Source organism: Furipterus horrens, unplaced genomic scaffold (assembly GCF_987537825.1).
Source record: "Furipterus horrens unplaced genomic scaffold, mFurHor1.1.pri manual_scaffold_9, whole genome shotgun sequence".
NCBI lineage: Eukaryota > Metazoa > Chordata > Mammalia > Chiroptera > Furipteridae > Furipterus > Furipterus horrens.
The window spans coordinates 4,203,195-4,222,437 of NW_028327179.1; the positions used below are offsets into that span (position 1 = coordinate 4,203,195).

Sequence of the window (19,243 nt, forward strand, 5' to 3'; positions counted from 1 at the left end):
ATTGCTAAAAGGGGATTGAAGCATTATGCATGAGTACTCCCAAGGAGCGCTTTCCAAATGGGAGAAAAATGAGCGCGCTCTGTAAGTCATGGTGATAAATGTACACTCTGTGGCCTTAAAGCCGATCATGTCAGAGTCAGCAATTTAAAAATTTTATTCTGACAACTCAGGCCTTGAGTGCTTATTATTCTGTATTTATTCTGTGCTATGATACAATGCATTCTTTGGGGGGGGGCTGCTTACAACAAGGTTTTTATAAAGCTTAAAGAATAAGCATGTAATGAGATTTATAATTTCCCAATTGTGCCTAGTCTGTGTTTCTTAGAAAGCTGCTCAGGTCCCAGGGAAGAGGACCGGGGCAGAGTGGTCTCCGACCCTTATACATGGCAGGGGAGGGGGAGGGGTGTTGAAAAGGAGTCGGGATTTTCACCGGAGTTGCACAAAGAGCCGGACCGTCCCGTTTCTAGTTTGGATAAACATAAAACGTGCTTTTTGTATGGCTGTCATTTTTTTTTTAGGTTGTGGTTGTCCGTTTAGTTTAATTGTCTCTCTCTTTCCATCCCTCTCTCTCTCTCTCCCTCTCCCTCATTTGCCTGAAACAAAACAACTCTTCAGTGAAAGTTACTTTAGGGCACAAATTCCAAACCTCACTTTCAGGAAATTCCCACACTTGATGCACGGGAGGTCCACCGCCGTCCGTGAAATGCCGCCGGAAAGGGGCGTCGTGGGAAGCGGCTGGGGGCCGTGGGCTGGGCCTCGGCCGGGCTTCAGCGGCTGAGCGTTCGTATAGATGCGGACCCTGCGCAGAGAAGGCGCTGCCAAGAGGCCGAGTCTGGGACCGTCTGGTCATGGTGGCGCTTCAGAGAAGGACGGGCGTGATAGGAGTGTTCGGTCCCCCTGTTCTGAAGCCCTGCCATCGCAGTCCGTGTCGTGCGAAATAACCGCCGGCCGAGGATCGAGTCACCGGGTTTCTGGTTCCAATCACATGCTGAAGTGTGGCGTCCCTCGAGCAAGTGACTTAATATCTAAAAATCTCTCCGTGGCACGATTCTGTTACACCCTAAATTATCCCAAAGCGCTTGAAGCAAATCAACAATCAGTGCCGACTGCATTCATTCACTTTGCCAGCGGCAGTTTCTGGGTGAGCCCTGTTGAGTCCCACACGGACTGGGGAATAATATTTGAAAATAGGAGTTTGTGGACATGTGGGAGCAAAAGGCGTTTGGTTCATTTCTGGCAGACACTCCCCCTAAGGAGGTGTAATCTGCTGCCCTGTAGACATGACCCAAGAGCCAAGACATGACTGTGGGTGGGGGACCCCTTTCGACGGGGTGCCGGCAGCAGGGGCTGTCCTTACCACAGCCTCACACAGTAACTGTGCGCCCCCCTGAATGTCTCCCTCAGGACCTTACCATCAGACCCCCAACTCATTCAGCCCTCCCCATCCCCAGTCTTCTTTTGGGAAAAACACAACTCAGCATGCCTACTGTATGCTTATTCTGTTGGTATTCAAGGAGCTGTTTACCACGATATACACCATTTTTGCTAAATCCTAAACAAGAACGGCAGGCGATGGACCGGGGAAAAGGACTTGAATTCTTAACCACTCGTTCTGAAACTTCGTGCAGAAAATTACTAGAGATTCTTAGGTATCACTCTCAGAGGTTCTGAGATTCTGCGTTGAAAATAAGCACCCAAGCGAATTTGATCTAGATCAGCACAGACACAGCTTAATAAACTTTGTTTTAAATTTGGAATGAGTGTGTGTGTGTGTGTGTGTGTGTGTGTGTGTGTGTGTGTACACAAAGTCTAGACAATGAACGCATTTAGCAAAACTTGGAATACAGTGCCTTCAAAAATCAGAATGGCATATTAAGATGAGAAAGTTAAGAGAGAGAGAAAAAGATTTAGTTCTGTTTGCCATTATACATCCATTCCTATCCGTAGTTCAAGTTTCTATTCATTGACTATGGATATATCCTTGATTAATGGTTAAAAGACCATGACGTGATATATCTAAGTGATGTGATAGATCTAAATGAGTGGTATATTATTTTAGAGTGTCTTCCCTTTGGAAATTTCATAGACGTCTCTATCAGGTAAAGTATGGAGTGGTCCATTGATCTGTAATCAGACATAACGATGTCAGGAGGGGAGCCCCATGCTTCAGCAGGGCCGAGAACTCGAGACAGCGTCCCCTTCAGTGTGGTTGGAGCAGAGGCGGGACGTCGTGGTCCGAGAGAAGTTACTAGCCTAGACAGAAAAAATAAGGCACAGATTTGAACCTATAGGTGTTCATCCTTTTTCCTGGGTGTATAAACCATGAAGAATTGAGAGAAGTTTCTGATATTTCCCAGAGATGGCGAGCACCATTTGGGAGTGAGGGACAGGGTTGAGACATTTTTGTACACGTTCAATCTGCAAGATATTTATGGTAGAGAAAACTTCCCTTATTTTATTCCTGACTTCTGTTTCCTACGAAACAATTCTGGAATTTAACCATGATCATTTTTTTGTACACACTGTACCTCTGAAATTTCACAGATTAATGAGAATGTTTAAGTAGAATCTCTGCAAGTCATAATTTTATTTTAGATTAGTTGAATTATATTGTGTTCATTATATTATTCATGAAATACTAATCAGGTTGCACCATGTGGTAACACTGTGAAGTCTGATTAATTATTATGTAAGCTTTCGGATCTTTGCTGAGGAGCTTAAAGCTCTAGAAAGGGCCCATTGTTGGAAATCTCTGCATAAGAAGTAAAATGCTTCCCGAAGGAGAAACACACTGCGCTACGCCTAAGACACGTGTGATATGGGAGCCACTGTGGCACAGCCTTAATGGAATGGGCTTTGGAGCCAGAGGTTCTGATTCAAGTCAGAATCCAGCCACCACGGGAAGCGGGCACCTGCTTCCCGTCCTGCCTTGGTTCCCTTGTGGAGCCGTGGTGTTAGGTGGCATGAGGCGAGTATGGAGCTTACCCAGGGTCCAGGCTGTTGGCCAGTAACTTCTCCTCCTCCTCCTCTGCCCGCTCATTTTTTGCATGTGAAGGTAAGAAGTGGCAGGAAAAAACAATCCAAAAGTTTAATTTAAATTTCGATGTCTTCTTTATTTCTTACACGGGTTGAGTTAGGTTTTTCATGCTACATAGACCTTTTATTTTTCAGCTGCCTAATGACTTAAAATTTTTTAAAAATCTTTATTCTGAACAGGAAATGTCGGTGACAGGAGCTCTCTCAGATCCATTCCTAACCATGGGAAGGGGCCTCGGGCGCATTTCGGCCTGAATTTTGCACTCAGCTTTCTGTATGTAAGACATACAGCCAGGGAAGGGCTCCCCCGATGGGCCCTGGAGGAGGTCGCACCGTGAGAAATGCCGGTTTGGCAAACAGCTGGTGTGGAATCCCTCTGTGGGGGTCTCAGGTCTGGCTCAGCCTGGGGGGTTGGGGAGAGAGAGGACAGCTTTTGTCACGTAATGTGCAGAGCCGGAAGCTTATGGACGCTGAGCGGGGCTGATGGGTTTCATGGGAAAGGGATGATGCCGCTCACTGTGGAGTATTCAGACTCTTGGTGGCTTCCTTGTTTGAAAGAGGATGCGGGAGGAAGGGAAGGGTCCACAGGCGGGCAGGGGACCCTCAGAGGGACGGGGATCAGTGAGGGGGCTGGGCTGGCTGACCCCAGGCAGGGGAGCGGGGACGTGTGAGGGGAGGGGACCGGACAGGGCCAGCTCACAGGTCCGGCCGTGAACCCGCCTGCAAGAACCCTTTTAATTAAGCACCCAGTTGCTGGGACTGAAATAGGAGTGCGTAGGTCATCTCTCTTCTCTCCAAAACGACAAAAAAGGAGGAAACCGAAGGGACCCTACAAAGAGAGGGTGTCCCAGTCAGAGCAGAGTGCCTGGCACTGGTGACAGGTGGAGGGACCGTGGTCTGATGGGGAGCCTGGCTCCAAAGGCAGTGCCGATGGCCTCGGTTAGACAGTGTCAACCCCCTGCCCCCACCCCCTTGCTCGAAGGCTCGGTCCTTAGAGGCACTTGCCCTACTTCCCTCCTCTCCTGCCTTGAATTAGTTGGAGCAGGTTGCTTTTCTTCTCTAAGCCTGATTTGCTTCAGTGGTTAAATGGGGTTAAGAATGTCACTTGCTTTGCCCTGTCCGAGTGGCTCAGTTGGTTGGAGCATCATCCCGTCCACCAGAAAGCTGCAGGTTCAATCCCCGGTCAGGGCATATTCCAGGGTCGTGGGTTCGATTCCTGGTCACAGCGCATGCGGGAGGCAACCGATCAAGCTTTCTCTCTCTGCCTCTCTCTCCCTTTCTCTCTTTCTAAAATCAATAAATATATCCTCAGGTGAGGATTTTAAAAAAAAGACTATTACTTGCTTCATATGCTTATGATGAGGATTCAGTGAAGAAATGCACGTGAAGTGCTTAGCAGCACGTTTGGCACAGAAATGCTCGTATGTGATGCATGCGGCCTGCTGATACTGTGACCATGCCCTGAGCCAGCAAAGGGGCATCTGCAAGAGACCATGTGATCCGAGCCCCCGAGGCCTCTGTACATAGTCCGTTACTGAATTACACACTTCACTCTTCATGCCTCTGACCGCCTGGCCCAATAGCCGCACACCGGGACACGTTTCTTCGTGTCCATGAAGAGTGAGACTTCGGTGTTTACATGGGACGTGTGCTTGCTCATCACAGGAAACGGGAGGTTGGCAGATGCCTCACTGGTTTTAGAACTTGGCTGAGCGTCACCTGTGACGCTCTGAGCAGCTGTAGTGTTTGTGTGAACGATGCGTGGGTGATAAACAGCACTTAGAGGAACAAATAGAAATGATGTGTTTCGTTAAGTGAATCAGTTCAGCTGCTCACACAAGAAAATGACTTGTGGGATGAAGACGGTCTAAACCTCCGTCTTAGAATGACATTTTGTATGGTTTTCATCCAGGACCTCCCAGGAACAGCGTTTCCAGGGCTGTAAGTGCGCAGCGTGTACTTCTTTTGCGTGGGGTCCGGGCATCGGTTTCCTCTCCCGATCCTATTTGCTTTCTCTCGAACGATACAGCATTGTGACCGAGACTCAGGCACGTGTGTTCCCCTCTCTGCTGTCTTGTTCCCAGTGCCATGGGCCATGTGAGGCACTGACCTCTCGGCCTTCGTAGAAATCAAAAAACCATCTGTCTCGAGGTATATCAAAATCACCCCCTCTGAGTACTAAAACTCCTATAAAGACCCCCGTGGTCTCATGATAGCATATGTTCAGTATGTGGTATGTGAGTGACAGTTTGTTAATGAAAATAGAATATAATGGAGAGCCCGGGGACTCCGTTGGCAAACAATGAGAAGACTGGAATGTCCTGGGTGTCTGGTGACAGCGATGAGGAAAACAGTCCAGGGACATGAAGGCCAATAGGAAGGGCAGCTCTGAAAATCCACGTCTGTGTTTAACATAGTGTGGGTTTTTGTCATTTTTCTTAACCGCAGTAACCAGTAAACCAGTAGAGAGTGCTGGCCGCTCGGAGTTCCGAGGCTGTGAGATGTCACGGAGCCAATTTTACACCAAAGAAACGAGTCTACAAGAGTGTTTGCCTTTCGTGTCTTTATAGTCATTTTATTAATTCTGTAATGTTAGAGAAGATGTCTAACAGGCACAAATCAATCCCCTCTACACAATGAAACGGGGCCTCTTGAAGTGTTTCCCGCAGTCCCAATGCCCCGTACTGTTGCCGTCACCGGTAACGCTGTGACCCTGGGTCGCTGAAGGCCGTCGCTGGCCACGGTGTGGAGGCAGGCTTCGTCCCCAGGAGCACATGCTCCCACCTGGCAGGGGTCACTGCCTCCCCTCTCGTCCCTCGGGGGGTTCCAGTCCAGGGCTTCAGGCCTCTGGAAGCAGAGAAGGCCTGCGAGGGTGCTAAGCCTTTACTCGGTTCAGTGGGTCTCTGGGGAGGCTGAGTCTTCTCAGTGCAGACCTGGGGGACGGTGACATTGTGCTCCGTCCCACGCAGAGGAGCTGCTAGCCTGTGGGACGTGTCGCCTTCCGGATGTAAAGCTTGACACGACAGCCCGAAGAACATGCGGTTGAGAGACTTTCATTTATTCGAGGACAATATACTTTTGAAGGACAAAACCTCCCCTAGAAAGGGCCCTCAGAATAATGCGAATAAGTTTACTGGCATTTTGAGGTCCACGTGTGTCATTTTCTCCCCAAGACAAACAGACCGGGAAGGAGATGACGAAGAAATGGCTTTGATGTCACAGACTCTTTGCTTATTGGTGGTTGAACTTCAGGCGACTTTGAGGATCATGTTCAAAACTTTCTAGCACCCTGGAACATGCCTGAATAGCTTATTCATCCTATTTTATCCATTTTTTTTGAGACCTTTGCTGAGTATCTGTTTATCAATGTGCTAATGCTGTCAGACAAACATATGGATGAGGAGGTGGAACAAGACGCCATCTTTTTCCCAAGAGTAGATGTTGGTTGTGTCCGTCTTGTTTAACTCAGGCATATCATTGGCTGTGGTCTCAGTTAAGAAGGACAGATTTTTCTTTGCCCCAGTCTATCCACAGAGAGTGTGTTACGGAGCCCAGGGGGTGGGGGCCTGGAGTGGGAATTCTGGAGAAGGGGACGGGGCTTTGCTGACAGACTCACGGAGGGCCAGGCCGTACTGTGATCTGTGGTCCGAGGACCCCTGTGCCCCCGACCGCAGCCCCCTGACTGTAGCACGGCCCTAACCTCACGGAGCCCCCGTCTCCAGCCTTCCAACAAAGGTGATCCCCTCACACCTCCCTCGCCAGGTTGTTGCGCGGAGCAGATGAGCTCTATGAACAATAAAGCTCCAAACAAACATTCACAATTATGCTGTTATTATTTTTTTCATATCCCTCCTTACTGCCCCAAAGGTTTTGAGTCAGCGAATGACTAGTATCTTAAGTAAAATTTGGAGAGCATATTTAGAAACGGAGAGACACTTGCCAAAAAGAAAAAAAAAAAAAAACAGATAGGACTGTGAAATTAAGGAGGTGCCACAGGCTGTCACTCCAACTTTGGAAATAAAAAAAGGTAAGCAGGGTGGGGAAGACAGAGGGGAAGAGGGGTGCTGTCCTGAAAACACCCCCATTGTTTCCCAGTGTGGTGCGGAGGGGAAAACTGACAGCGGACCACTGAATCTCTGTAGGTGAATGGCAGCAGTGTTATCACTCAGGTGCTTTAAAAGCAGGGCCGAACCCTAATTTCTATGACTCATTACAGAATATAGCAGACCTTATCCACAAGGCGAATTATGGGCTTGACGTCCGTCCGGGTGTTACATACCCAGCACATCATGGCGGCCTCTATGGTTGAATGCCTGCTTTTGCTTTTAGATACTTTTATATCTAAAGACACGTCCTACCAATTTCATTTTACTTGGCACATATCTATGAACTCCAAAAAAAAAAAACTCTCTCTGAAAGACGGGGCTAGGCACCTTTCGGGGGTGCCGCGCAGGGAACTTGGAGGCGTTCTACCCAAGGCCTCCGAGGAACGGTGGAGCCCCTGGGCCTCAGGTTCTTCACCTGCGACAGGAGCATGTTAGACCAACTACGGAAGGTCCTTTCCATCCTGAAATTCAGTTACTGAGTGAGAGCCTGTCCCCCCTCTCCACTCCCCTATGCTGAAGCTCTGTGATGTGCGTTTATTAATTGCACCTTTAAAAATGTAGCCTCCCTCCTCTCAGCCCAAGGGAAACGAACATCCTAGCAACTAGTGATACACACACTTGACAACTCTGCAGAGAGAGGGCGTGGCTCGGCGGGGCCCACCTTCCTTCACTAAGACTGGAGATGAGCATCCTGTCTGCTTAGCAAACAGTGTGATTTCTCCCTGTGACTTCTTCTGTCCTCAGGCACCGCCTACTTTCTTTGTGTTAGAATTTGATTTCCTTTCACACTGCAGCCTAAGGGACAATTGTGATTCTTGTTCTACTTCCTAGGTGTCTAGGCTGAGGTCACTTTATCAGAAGAGGGCAGAGCGGAGCTCACTGGCTCGGTGGTGGCTGCAGGAGTGGCTGCCCTCTGCTCTGCACAGCCAGCGCAGGAGCTCAGCTGTGACAGGGCTGACGTGGGCAGCCCTTCTAATGTAGTGCCTCACGCTTATCTGCTCTTCTTCATTTCGTGAGACCAAGGAGGGGCACCCAGGTGGTTAAACCCTCAGAACCAGGTCTCCATGGAGCAGCGGAGTGGGCTGCAGGCGTGGCCTGTGTTTCTTGGGATTGGCTGGAGCAGTGTTAGTTTCTATGATGATTTGCGGGCATCTTTCTGAGGCTGCAGGGAGGGACCCCAGTTTAACCTGCTGTTAGCTTCCTTTCAGTGATCTTCAGATTCCCAGACACATACCTCATCTGGGACTAACTTCAGGGGCTACTAATTAACTTACAGAGGTGTATTGTCTCTAAGTCAGGTTTCAAACCTTACTGATCAACTTAATTAGTTTGCAATAAATACCACAATGCCACATTACATAGGAATGTCACACTGGGACAAACTCAGAGTGAGGGTGGGGGAAAGTAAAACATCAGCCCATTTTGTAGCCAAGGGGAAGAAAGCAGTAGGTATAAAGAAGAACAAAGAAAGAGTAAAATAGAGTTAGTGAATTATAAATTGTTCATCTTTTTCATAGGTCCCTAAATTGCTGGCCTAGAAGGCCAATAACACCATTTATTAAGCCGTTAACAGCAACAACCACAACCAAAGAAAAAATTCCAGGTACTCATCAGTATTCTAACTCAGCATGTTGCCTGGGACAAGGGACGCCCTGAAAAGATGGTCCCTTGAAGCTCGTCTTGCGTGAAAGCTGTTATTTCTGGTGTAGCGACATGACTGGGGATGGGGGTTCGGGGCTACGGTTAAGTCTCCCCGGTGTGCTCAGACGTCCATCACCTGGCATTGGCAGGTGTTGATCAGATCACCAGACTCAGACTCACTGGCATACACGCCAGGCGACAGCCCCAGGGGCCATTTCTTAGACGCCAGTGGACACATTATTGCTGTCTGTGATGCACAGAATATGTGTGTGTGAGCTCTATCAAGGTGAAGGCATGAAGCCACTGTTCCCAGGTGTCATTGATTGCCATTTTATAATAGGCTGCGTAGGATTTAAGGATGCATGTGTTTGGCAGGAAAAGTTTCCCCAGAAGAGGTCTAAGAAATACCGAAATCAATACTGCAATGCTACATTCTACAAGAGTTTGAAATCGGGAGGTGGACCGTCTGCGTCAAGCCTTTCCTCTTGGTTGGAAACTTAGGAGGTACCTCCAAACACCAGGTCTGTTTTGCGGCCAGCACAGCACTTCTAATGAATAGCAGAAAAGCAAATAAAACAGCGTTTCCTGTCTGCAATAAATCACCGTGTGTTTTCTATAGCCTGCGTGTGCGTGCGGGCGAGGCAGGCGGAGGGAGCCTGCCAATGCCGCGAGCTAATGCCCAGCGCCGTGCGTTTTTCATGGGAGCCGGAGACCTCCCCTTAAACTCGCTCATTCCGCACAGGGAAAATCGAAGCTGCTGGCACCTTGTCAGAGCTGCTCTATTGTCCCCATTTACAAAGGTCACTGGAATTAATTGGCTTCTTACATTACATATTGTAAATCGGCTCATTTTTTGACACATTTACGGGAAAATGGCAGGATCTAAGTGGCTGGCTATTATCTTTTGTTTTTTTCGGCTCTTGTCATAAACCAGGGAACCAATAATAACTCTGAAATCACAGCCGTAGGAAAAAAAAAATCGCATGCGGTTTGAAAGAAGCCGACTCCATTAACTGTTGGGTTAGTGGAACTACAGGAAGGCCAGAGCTTCAGAGACGAAATGCAAATTCTCCCCTAGTTTCTGTGGTTTTGCGGGATCCAGTAAAGGGGGCAGTGGACCCCCTCAATTGGCCTTGTCTGTCTGAAAGCACATTCCAGTAGCCGCGTCCTTTTACGAGACTGGGAGTATAAATTAGCCCCACCACGTTCCATGAATCATCCATGAATCATGGATGCTCATAGTTTACGGGGAGAGTAATTCTCTCTCAGAGGAATTGCTCCTGAAACTAACAGGGAGAAACGCCAGTGAGGACCCGGAGCACGCTGTTTTCTAGGTGGATATTTCAAATCCTTACTTCTTCCCTTCTTCCCCTTTTCACCAAATTAGGGAGGTTGTACTCAGATCCGTAAGCCTGCTTCCCGTGAAATCTGAGGCACGGGAACAAGGACATATTGTGAAAAATGAATGCATTAGAGGCAGGTTAAGCTGGGAGCTCAATACCAGCGAAGGAACTGGAGCAGTTGGCTGGAGCAAAGGGTCCTCTTAAACGGGAACCCAGCGTTACCGCCGCCCCGCTGGGCGGCTGCTCCTTACCGGGGAGGACAGGGACTCCCCCGGCTGCTGGGATGGCTCCCCGTCCGTGGCACTGCCGGCTGCATCGGCCATCAGACGTTTGCGCCGTCCCTCCCGACCAGCGGCCGGCCAGGGGGTGTTATTACAGGGAAGTCGTTCGCCCCAAGCCGCAGGCTGGAGCCTGGCGCACAAGCAGTCGCTGTGATGCGCTCGTACCCCGCTCTGCCCCGTGGCTTCAGCTCCCCACACACAGCAGCATCGCCCTCGTCTGCATCCCTGGGGGCCGGGAGGGAACTGCCCCGTTGGGGGGTGGGCTTCAAAGCGCGGAGGGATGTGTGCTCTGCTTTCCGTGACAAATACTGGGAAGAGAAAGGGGGGAATCCGGCCGGCCGCCTCCGCGCCCCTCCGCTCCCGTCCCCTGTCCCCTTTTCTCTCCGGCCTCACTTCAACCCCCCCACGCACATCCTCCGTGGGGCGGGCAGCTAGTAACCGCCGGTGGGAGAAGCGAGCACACGCGGCTGGGCATGCCCAGAGTCCGGGGGCTTCTGCGTTTCCATTTCGCCTCAAAAGTAAAAGGAAACGGAAAGGGCTCTCGGAACCCAGGCAGGAGGGAAGCGGCGGGGCAGAACCGAGCTGCGGAAACACACGCAAAATCAAGTCAACGAGAAACAGCGCCCATCCCCACGGACGGGCATGTGCCAACTTACCCCGCGAAGCCGGCTCCGGAGAAGAGCACCTCCGCCCTGCGCGTGGGCCGCCCGCGCCGGGCTCAGCTGCTCGGCGGCGAGGACCCCATGGCGGTGCCCCTGCCCACGCGTGCAGAGGTGCGTGCGTGTGCGGGAGTATCCACAGGCACCGGCTGTAGGTGTGCACACGCGCCCGCACGCCTCCGGCTCCGCGCGCTCCACTGGGAAGGGGGGCGGGCGGCTGCGGCGCGGACCGCCTCGTCCCCGCGCCCGGGCCGCGCGCTCAGTGGGCAGGCTGGGGCTCCCCGCGCCGGGAGGGCGGCCCCCCGGGGACGGCCCGCCTGCTCCCCGTCTGCATGGCGCTGGTGGTGCGTCGCTCACCCCATCAGCTGTCACGCTGACACGGTGCGGCCGGCTCCGCGGTCATTAATAACCGAGCACCTCCACTCCCGAGCGGAGCCAATGGCTCCGGACCGCCGGGAGGGAGCGCTCGCGGCTGCGCGCGTCTGGTTGGCTGAAGCGACCTGTCTGTTCTGTGTCGCTGCTGCTTAGGGTAAAATAAATGAAACAGGTTTGCACATTTTCCTGGGCACCGGCTCCCCTCCCTCCCTCCGTCTCTCGCCGCCTCTCTCCCCATCGCCCGCCCTCCCTCCCCCGACTCTCTGCCCTCTTTCCAACCTCCCTTCTCTCCTTAAAAAAAAAAAAAAAATTAGGGGGAGGAATTTTGGACAAGTTTTCCCTGTTTTTAGGTTATCAGTCTTTCAGAGAAACTGTTTTCTCTCTGAAAATAGCCTGGCACACTACTTACAAGAATGTCCCAAATGTTAAAGACACCTGGGCGGGTCGCAGGGCCTCTGACCCCGCGCTCTGTGAAGTTCTGGGAGAGGATGAGAAGCTGCATCAGGGACCCTCGCTTCCCTGTAGGTCCTCCCTGTCCCAGCGTATGCGCTGGCTGTTCGTAACATATTTTTTCTTTTTTTTAAGCAATGGCATTTCTTATCTGGATTGCCCAGATTTTTAAAAATAAAGCATGCTCACAACATTGGCATATGAGAAGGTGTTTTGAAAAATATATATTTCCAGTTGCACTCACTTCTCATGTGGTGCCATTAACCTGCCAGCCAGACATGAGTGGGACATGTGTCGGTACTGGGTGTGTGTGTGTGTGTGTGTGTGTGTGTGTTTAGGGTGTATGTTTTACCATTCTGGGTATTTCAACTGTGATATATTAAATACTCAAGAAAATGATTTTTCTTTATTCCTAGACCTATGAACTCTGAATGTGTATTTTCCAGGAAAATGCACTATGTACTGTGTATACTGCATGAGTAAAGACCGAATTATCAGAAATTGGGGAAAAGAAACACCAAAAAGCATAACAGTGTATATTTCTGAAAGGACATTTGTGAGTAGTGAGCAAATTTAAAAAAACGCATGTTGTACAACCTTAATTAGCGTAATAGCAAAACATGTTGTCGAGAAGAATGGAACACAGGATTAATTTCTCAACAGGTCAAAAATAGGCTCAATTCATGATGGAGCCCTAGTTTTGAGAGGCTACCCTCTAGTGGAGTAGAAAGAAATGACATTTTTGCATTATTATTAATACATTCACTTTGGGGGGGGGGGAGCTTTGCATCTTAATGCTCTGTGTTTATTGAAATGACATAGGCCAGTAGTTTGCAGTTATGAGGATCATAATACCAGAAAATTAAATAAAACAATATTTTGTGTCTAAGAACTGAATATTTTTACTCTGTAGCTTTTTTAAAGTTTCCAAATGCTTTGTGTTTTCCTTATATAAATATGTATTTGAATAGTTCCCAAACTTTGACATAAAAATAAATTCAAGACAGAAATAATTTATTAATCTAGTGATATCTATTCCAGACTGTTATTGTAAAGTTTTATTTTTTACCAGATACCCTAGTGTTTACTCTGTAAATGTTAGGGATTTGTGGTCAGAGGTTGGGATGCTGTGATGGAGTGTCCACACAGAATTAACTGTCCTTTGAAAATCGAAGTAATCATCCTCATTACCCCTCCCCCAGTTTTACTCTTCCTAGCTTCTACTTCCTGCATATTTCCAGTCATTTCAACACTTGCAGGATTTTATTTCCACACATGAGATAATTATATTAAAATTGTGATCATTACCTGAAAAAAGAATTTTAGTTTTCTGCCACTGGTTCCTTAAGCATTTCATTTTGCTTGATTGGTATTGATTGTGTAATTGACAAATGCAGTAATCAAGCCGATTATAATGTACTCTCATAATGAAGGTAAGTGGTGATAATCAAACAGATGATTAAACTACTTTCTTGGTTTATAAATGAAACCAACTATCTTTAAAATTTTAGTCTCTTCCAGGAATCAAAAAATATCTAAGTTTTAACTTAGCGAGAGTTGAATATTTAAAAATGCTACCTTATGCCATATCATAGGACATTTTTAAAAACTAAATGGTGACCTTTTTCTGGCACGTAGAGAATGAGATTGCTTTTCTTGCAATTGTCTTTTTGATGTAGGCGTATCTGTGATAACTTCAAAAGATTTCATACTCGTCATTTTATAAATTTAAGGTCATGGAACATTAGAAGTGAGCCTTCAGTGGCAGAGGCAAACAACTCTGGTTTTGGGTAAAAAGGGTGATGATGTTGTTCTTTGGCTGGAGTTCCTTTTACGACAAGAGCTTCAGCAGCTCAGCAGAGATCAGTGTTTCAGGCAATCAGCACCTATCAGTCAGGCCGTCATTTACTGGAAATATGAAAACTGACTCTCCTAAAAGATATGTTAAAAACTTACTAAGTGATCACAGCTTAATGAAGTACCACGTGAAGACAGTAAATTGTGACTGCATATGGATTGCAGGGCTTTTGAATTTGTACAATTGTAAAAGGTGGTCAAATTAAAACCATAGATCTTAGAACTCTGGTGCCCTGCCTTGGCCAGGTGGCTTAGTTGGTTGGAGCATCAACTCATGTACCAAAATGTTGTGAGTTCAATCTCCAGTCACGGCACATACATAGGTTGCAGGTTTGGTCCCGCTTGGGGTGTGTATAGGAGGTACTCAACTGCTGTTTCTCTCTCACATTGATATTTCTCTCTTTCTCTCCCCCTTCCTCTCTCTCTAAGATCAATGGATATATCCTTGGGTGAAGATTAAAAAGCAAAACAAAACAAAACTCTAGTGCCCTGAGTCCTAAAAGGTCAAGAGACCTGTCAAAGTTCCCACGGTTGATAGAGGGAGCAAGAATAAGGATCCCCAGGTCTTCTGAGACTTCCTTCACCTTATCACCCTTCCATCTAACTGGGTAATTGCTAGCTCTCTGCCTTCTCTTCTTCCCTTCCCTTTATTCTTCCTTTGTGAGTTTTTTTCCTTAGGATCCACTAAAACTTTGGAGAGCATGAGCCTTGGAAATGTGCGGTAACACCTGGATGTACCTGTCAGCTACCCGGCAGTAAAAGTCGGCAGGGCTTTCTGAATGAGTAGTCGGTTCTAATTAAAATGTACTGAAGTAACTTTAAAACGTAAATGAATAATTACAGTCCTTTAATGATGTTGAAAGAGTTCTGCCTTCATTATCAGGTACGAGGGTATACTATCCATTTATTCCTTGATTTAAGATTGAAGTCATTAATTTGTGAGGATGTTCGTTATTTCGTGGAATCCTGGGCCGTGCGTTTCATTCCTGCTGTGGTTGGGGAGTGGTCTGGGTCGTGGCTCCCAGTGCGAGGTCAAGGGCAGCCTGCTTACCTGGCCACTTCCTAGCTTTGTGACCCTGAGCGAGAACTTCACATCTCTGCACCCCAGTTTCCTTCTGGGATTGTTACGACGATGAAGGAAGTGCGTGCGTACGTGTGAAAGCTCAGAATGGTACCTGGAACACAGGAAGCTGGAGCGAGTGTCGGACATCCCCATTATTGCCATTATGGTCACTGTCATTGTGATTGTCGTCCTCGTCATCCCATCGATGTCATTTGTCCCAGCTTCCTCTGTGTTCAGGATGCCCCTCCTACCTCCTACACCAGGCCTCGCCTCTCACAGGCCTGCCCAGTCCTAAGTAAGTTAGTTTAGTTCAGTAGCTGCTTCCTGCAGGAAATCTTCTGAGACCCTGGAACCAGAGACGATCCCTTATTTTAGCCACAATAGCATTCTCTACCTCTTCAATCACTAACCGCTTTTTAAATGTATTATAATTATTCCTATCATTTGAATCATTTCCCTTTTAGCCTAGAAGCTTCTCCTGGAGGGCACCTATTTCTTATTCATCTTTAAGCTCCGAGGCACATAAAAACATGGAAAAAACAAGTGTTGAGTGATAACTGTATGTTTCAACAGTTATTTACTCTTCACAATGTCTTTATAAGTTAGGTCTTTTTATTCACACTCGACTGTGTAGAAACATTGACTCAGAGAAATTAAGTTACTTGCCCATGTCCCAAAACTATTAAATAATGGAGCTGAAACTTGAACTCGGTCCTGGATGCCTGCAGAACCAAGGCTTTTCTTACTGCACAAGGCACTCAATGTTTATTTGTAAATAAATGCTTGATTGATGGCCGAGCCAACCAATTCAATGTAGTCAGCAACAAGGGATGCTAAAAATAAAATACTACTTTAAAGGAATGAATTTTATGCATTCCACAGTGGGTACCCTTATGGGGCTTTGCTTATTCAGTGTTAATGACAAGCCTTGTTATTGCCGGCAAGATTTGAGAAATGGAGCTCCAAAGAAATGCAGTGCCTGGCAGGAGAGAGGTGTTGATACCCTTGGAAAGCTAAAAAAAATGTGCCTGGCCACTGAGGAAGAGGGGGTCCAATTCTGATAGCAGATTAGCTCTTCATGAAGCTGGAAACACGGTGTAAGGGGGGTGCGTTGGCTCTTTGCGGGAAGGTGGAACTCAAGAAGCTGGATCGGAGCCTATTTGCCCTTTCAGAGGAGTTCTGAAAAGGGGAACTGGAGAAAAAAAATGAGTTTCTCATTTCACTGTGGGCCTTACTGTTGATGAGAAACTCCACAACTCCAGTTGTGGCACGTAACTAACTTCGCAACTCGGGAAAATTCACAGCCAAGGCTGAGAAAGATGTCAGAACCCAAGGAGGTAAATCCTTCTCTTTCGCTCTCTCTCTCAGACTCCGCTCTCCTTCCCCCCTTATCCCCTTGTCTTTTTCTGTAGTTCTGGCCCTCATCTTGATTTCTCTCTGCATCTCTCCGTCCGTGAAGAAGCTCCCTCATCTCAATGAAAATAAGTATTGCTTATTTTTATCACATTTTAAATTTACTTTTTATTATTGTATCTCTCTTGTTACAACATGTGTTCTCACTTGTGTTTATTTGTGCCTAGGTAATAAGCAGCTGGAAGGCAGATATAGGTCCTCTTTGCTCTGTATATTTAATAGTATCGTTTGCGTATGAAAGATCAGTGTTTCTTTACTTCAGCCTCATTGAGGGCCTGGAGGGGTAATTGACTACTCTCCTCAGCGGGCTGGTTTTGTTCCAAACATGTAAGTGAAATCAGATCATCACTTTGTTAATAAAGAACCTCCCACTAAAGAGGATACGTTTGGTCAGATCAGTGACTTTAGTTACACCTAAGTTAATTTGTAAGAAAGCTGTTATTTTTGGAAGAACTGTGTGTTCTTCAACTTGGCCTATTTCTTCGCTGACCACTTCCTCTTCCATCTTCTTTCCTTACATGTTCAGTACGCTGGGTCCATGTAAGTTCTTAGATTCATGCAGGTTCTAGGCAAAACTTCAATGCCGAGAACCAAGGTGGCATGTGAGTTCTAGGAAAAAATTGAGGACCGAGATGGCATGAGATAACATTTCGCCTCTTGTGCAGTGTTCTTATGAAAGGTCTGTTGTTTTTTTTTTTAAAGATTTTATTGCTTTATTTTTAGAGAGAGGGGAAGGGAGGGAGAAAGAGAAGGAGAGAAACATCCATGTGTGGTTGCCTCTCCCGCGCCCCCAACTGGGGACCTGGACTGCAACCCAGGCCTGGGCCCTGACTGGGAATTGAACCCTCAACCCTTTGGTTTGCAGGCTGGCTTCAATCCACTGAGCCACACCAGCCAGGGCACAAAATCTGTTTGTTGTTGTTGTTTTTGTTCTTGCTTTTATGTGGGTTCTTTTGTAAAGGTGGCTACTGAAAGTAACCAGTTTGTGTCTCAGCAAAGACCAAGGCAGTCATTTCTGAGCAAGAGAAAGCAAACGTTTTTGTCAGTGAAGTATTTATGTGTCTAGTTATAGCGCACCCTCTAGACAGGAAAGGGCCATTTGAGTTTTCATGACTGTTTTGCGTCACTTTGCCTGACTCACGTGGGAGCACAAAGGTGCCTGTTGTCACTCTTGTCCAATTCTGATCCTACATTGATGGAGCGCGTGGGAGGTCCAGAGCTCAAGTGCTCCGCGACTCTTTCGACTCTTTCAGTGACTGTCCACAGTCACTCCTTGAGCACAGGGGAGGTGTCTTCCGGAACGGAAGCCTCTTGCCACACTTAGCGAGGGTGGCCGAGGAGGCGGGCGTGTCTTGTGGGCGTCACCTGCACTGATGCCAGGGCTGCGATTTCAGCTTTAAATCCTACCACCGTCTTCGCTCCGTCTCACCGCCCTGCTGTATTCTGACAGGGCTGTTTGGGGGGGGTGTGCGCTCAGATCTTCCTCACTGAACTAACTACCTTTGGAACTGAGTTGGCTAGGTGATGACAGGGGTAGTTCTGGGCACATAGTGCATGTGGATCGATGAGCAGACTTCCCTTGACAGCATTCATGTGCTGCCTGTTGGTGGCACTTACCTCTGCTATGTGTACCGTCTACCCAAGGAGTCAGGACAGGGGAAAATGGACTGGTCTCTGCCAGCCGCCTCTGGAAATCTGTAAGTAGCTGTCCACATTAAGTATGTGTAGTAATCAGAACACGTTCGGCTGCCAGGGAAACAGGCCCCATTTAAACTAGTTTAGGTTAAAACTAACTTAGGTTAAACGTCGGTTAAAACTGCCTTGCCTAGGCATTTGGGGTAATGCAGTCTCATGTGCTCAGATTGGGGCAAAGCGACACTGGACCTCAGGAACACATTGGCCGTGGACTCAAATACCGGTGATTCTCTCTCTCGTCTGCTTCTCTTGGAGTATTGGGTGTATTCTCTCTTTACATGCCCAGCGGCCTGGCCACCAAGACCTCCCAAGTCCTTCACCTCAGTTTTGCCACTGCGGACAGACAGACTGTCCCTTTCTTAGTTCCGATGTGAAAACTTTGGGGGGAAAGACCTCTGACTTGCACTGCGCGGTCCACCTGCTTAGCCAGGGAACATTGAATGAAGTATTCTCTGTCATTCTGACGCACTCTCCGCCACACTTGAGGGTGGAAGACAAGGAGAAGCTGCCCAGGAGAAGGACGGTGGCCAGTCCAAGGAGCAACAAGAACGTTAATGGCGTTAGACACCGTTCCCTGCACACTGGGCCCCGGCTCCGAGCTCAGTGTGGCCCTGACTTCAGCGGCTCTAGTTTGTCAGGGTAGCTCCTTAGCAGACCCTGCTTCCTCCTTTTCCAGTGAAGACCTGTGATAACAGTTTGTGCGTGGCTGAGCCGGGGTCGGAAGCCGCATCCATGTCCCAAGCCTGGGATCTGAACCGCTCACCGCACTGAGTGTCATGCTCTCTGCTGCCGGGAGACTGGGGATGTGGCCGTGAGCGCTCTCTCCTGCTCGTGTCTGTCTCCCACGCAGGAGTGGGGGCTGGCGGGGGCCTCTGCTTCCGGGCCCAGCCGCAGGGTGAGCATTGGAGCCCCAGGCTGGCCTGGACTTGGTCCTCTGTGCCGTCCTCCGAACTACGGGTGGCCTTTAGCTGAGCTCAAAGCCCTGGAACCTCCACCATCTGTCGGCGTCCCGGTCAGGCCGCTCGCTGAGACCCGGCCTTCTGTCGTCCTTGGGGGTAACTGGACGTTGGGGGTGGGGCTCTTCCCACCGCGCCCCTCGTTCCACGTGGTTTTCTCCGGCATCACCCGGTCCCCTCCGCACGGAGCCTCGCAGCTCTTTTCCCTGATCCACTCGGCGCTGGTGGCAGGTTTGCCAGGCTTCCCGGGGCCTCCCGACCTCTCGTCTGCCTCCTCCTCCAGCTGAGATCCCGTCTCCTTTGGGGAGCCTCCCGGCTTGGAGACCCCTCACTTCCCCATGCCTGCGGGCTGGGTGTGTGCGTGGGGT

At 48.6% G+C, this 19,243-nt stretch overlaps 2 protein-coding genes across 3 annotated transcripts in view; one reads left to right on the forward strand and one right to left on the reverse strand.

Moving 5' to 3' along the window:
* The window catches only part of LRRN3 (leucine rich repeat neuronal 3), a 31,877-nt gene extending 20,675 nt beyond the window's left edge, over positions 1-11,202 (reverse strand). Inside the window, exon 1 of the mRNA XM_090287780.1 lies at positions 11,064-11,202. The gene's annotated coding sequence lies outside the window, so the exon portion shown is untranslated. The remainder of the gene's footprint in view (positions 1-11,063) is intronic.
* IMMP2L (inner mitochondrial membrane peptidase subunit 2) overlaps positions 1-19,243 on the forward strand; it is a 578,935-nt gene that overhangs the window by 275,564 nt on the left and 284,128 nt on the right. The window lies entirely within an intron of this gene.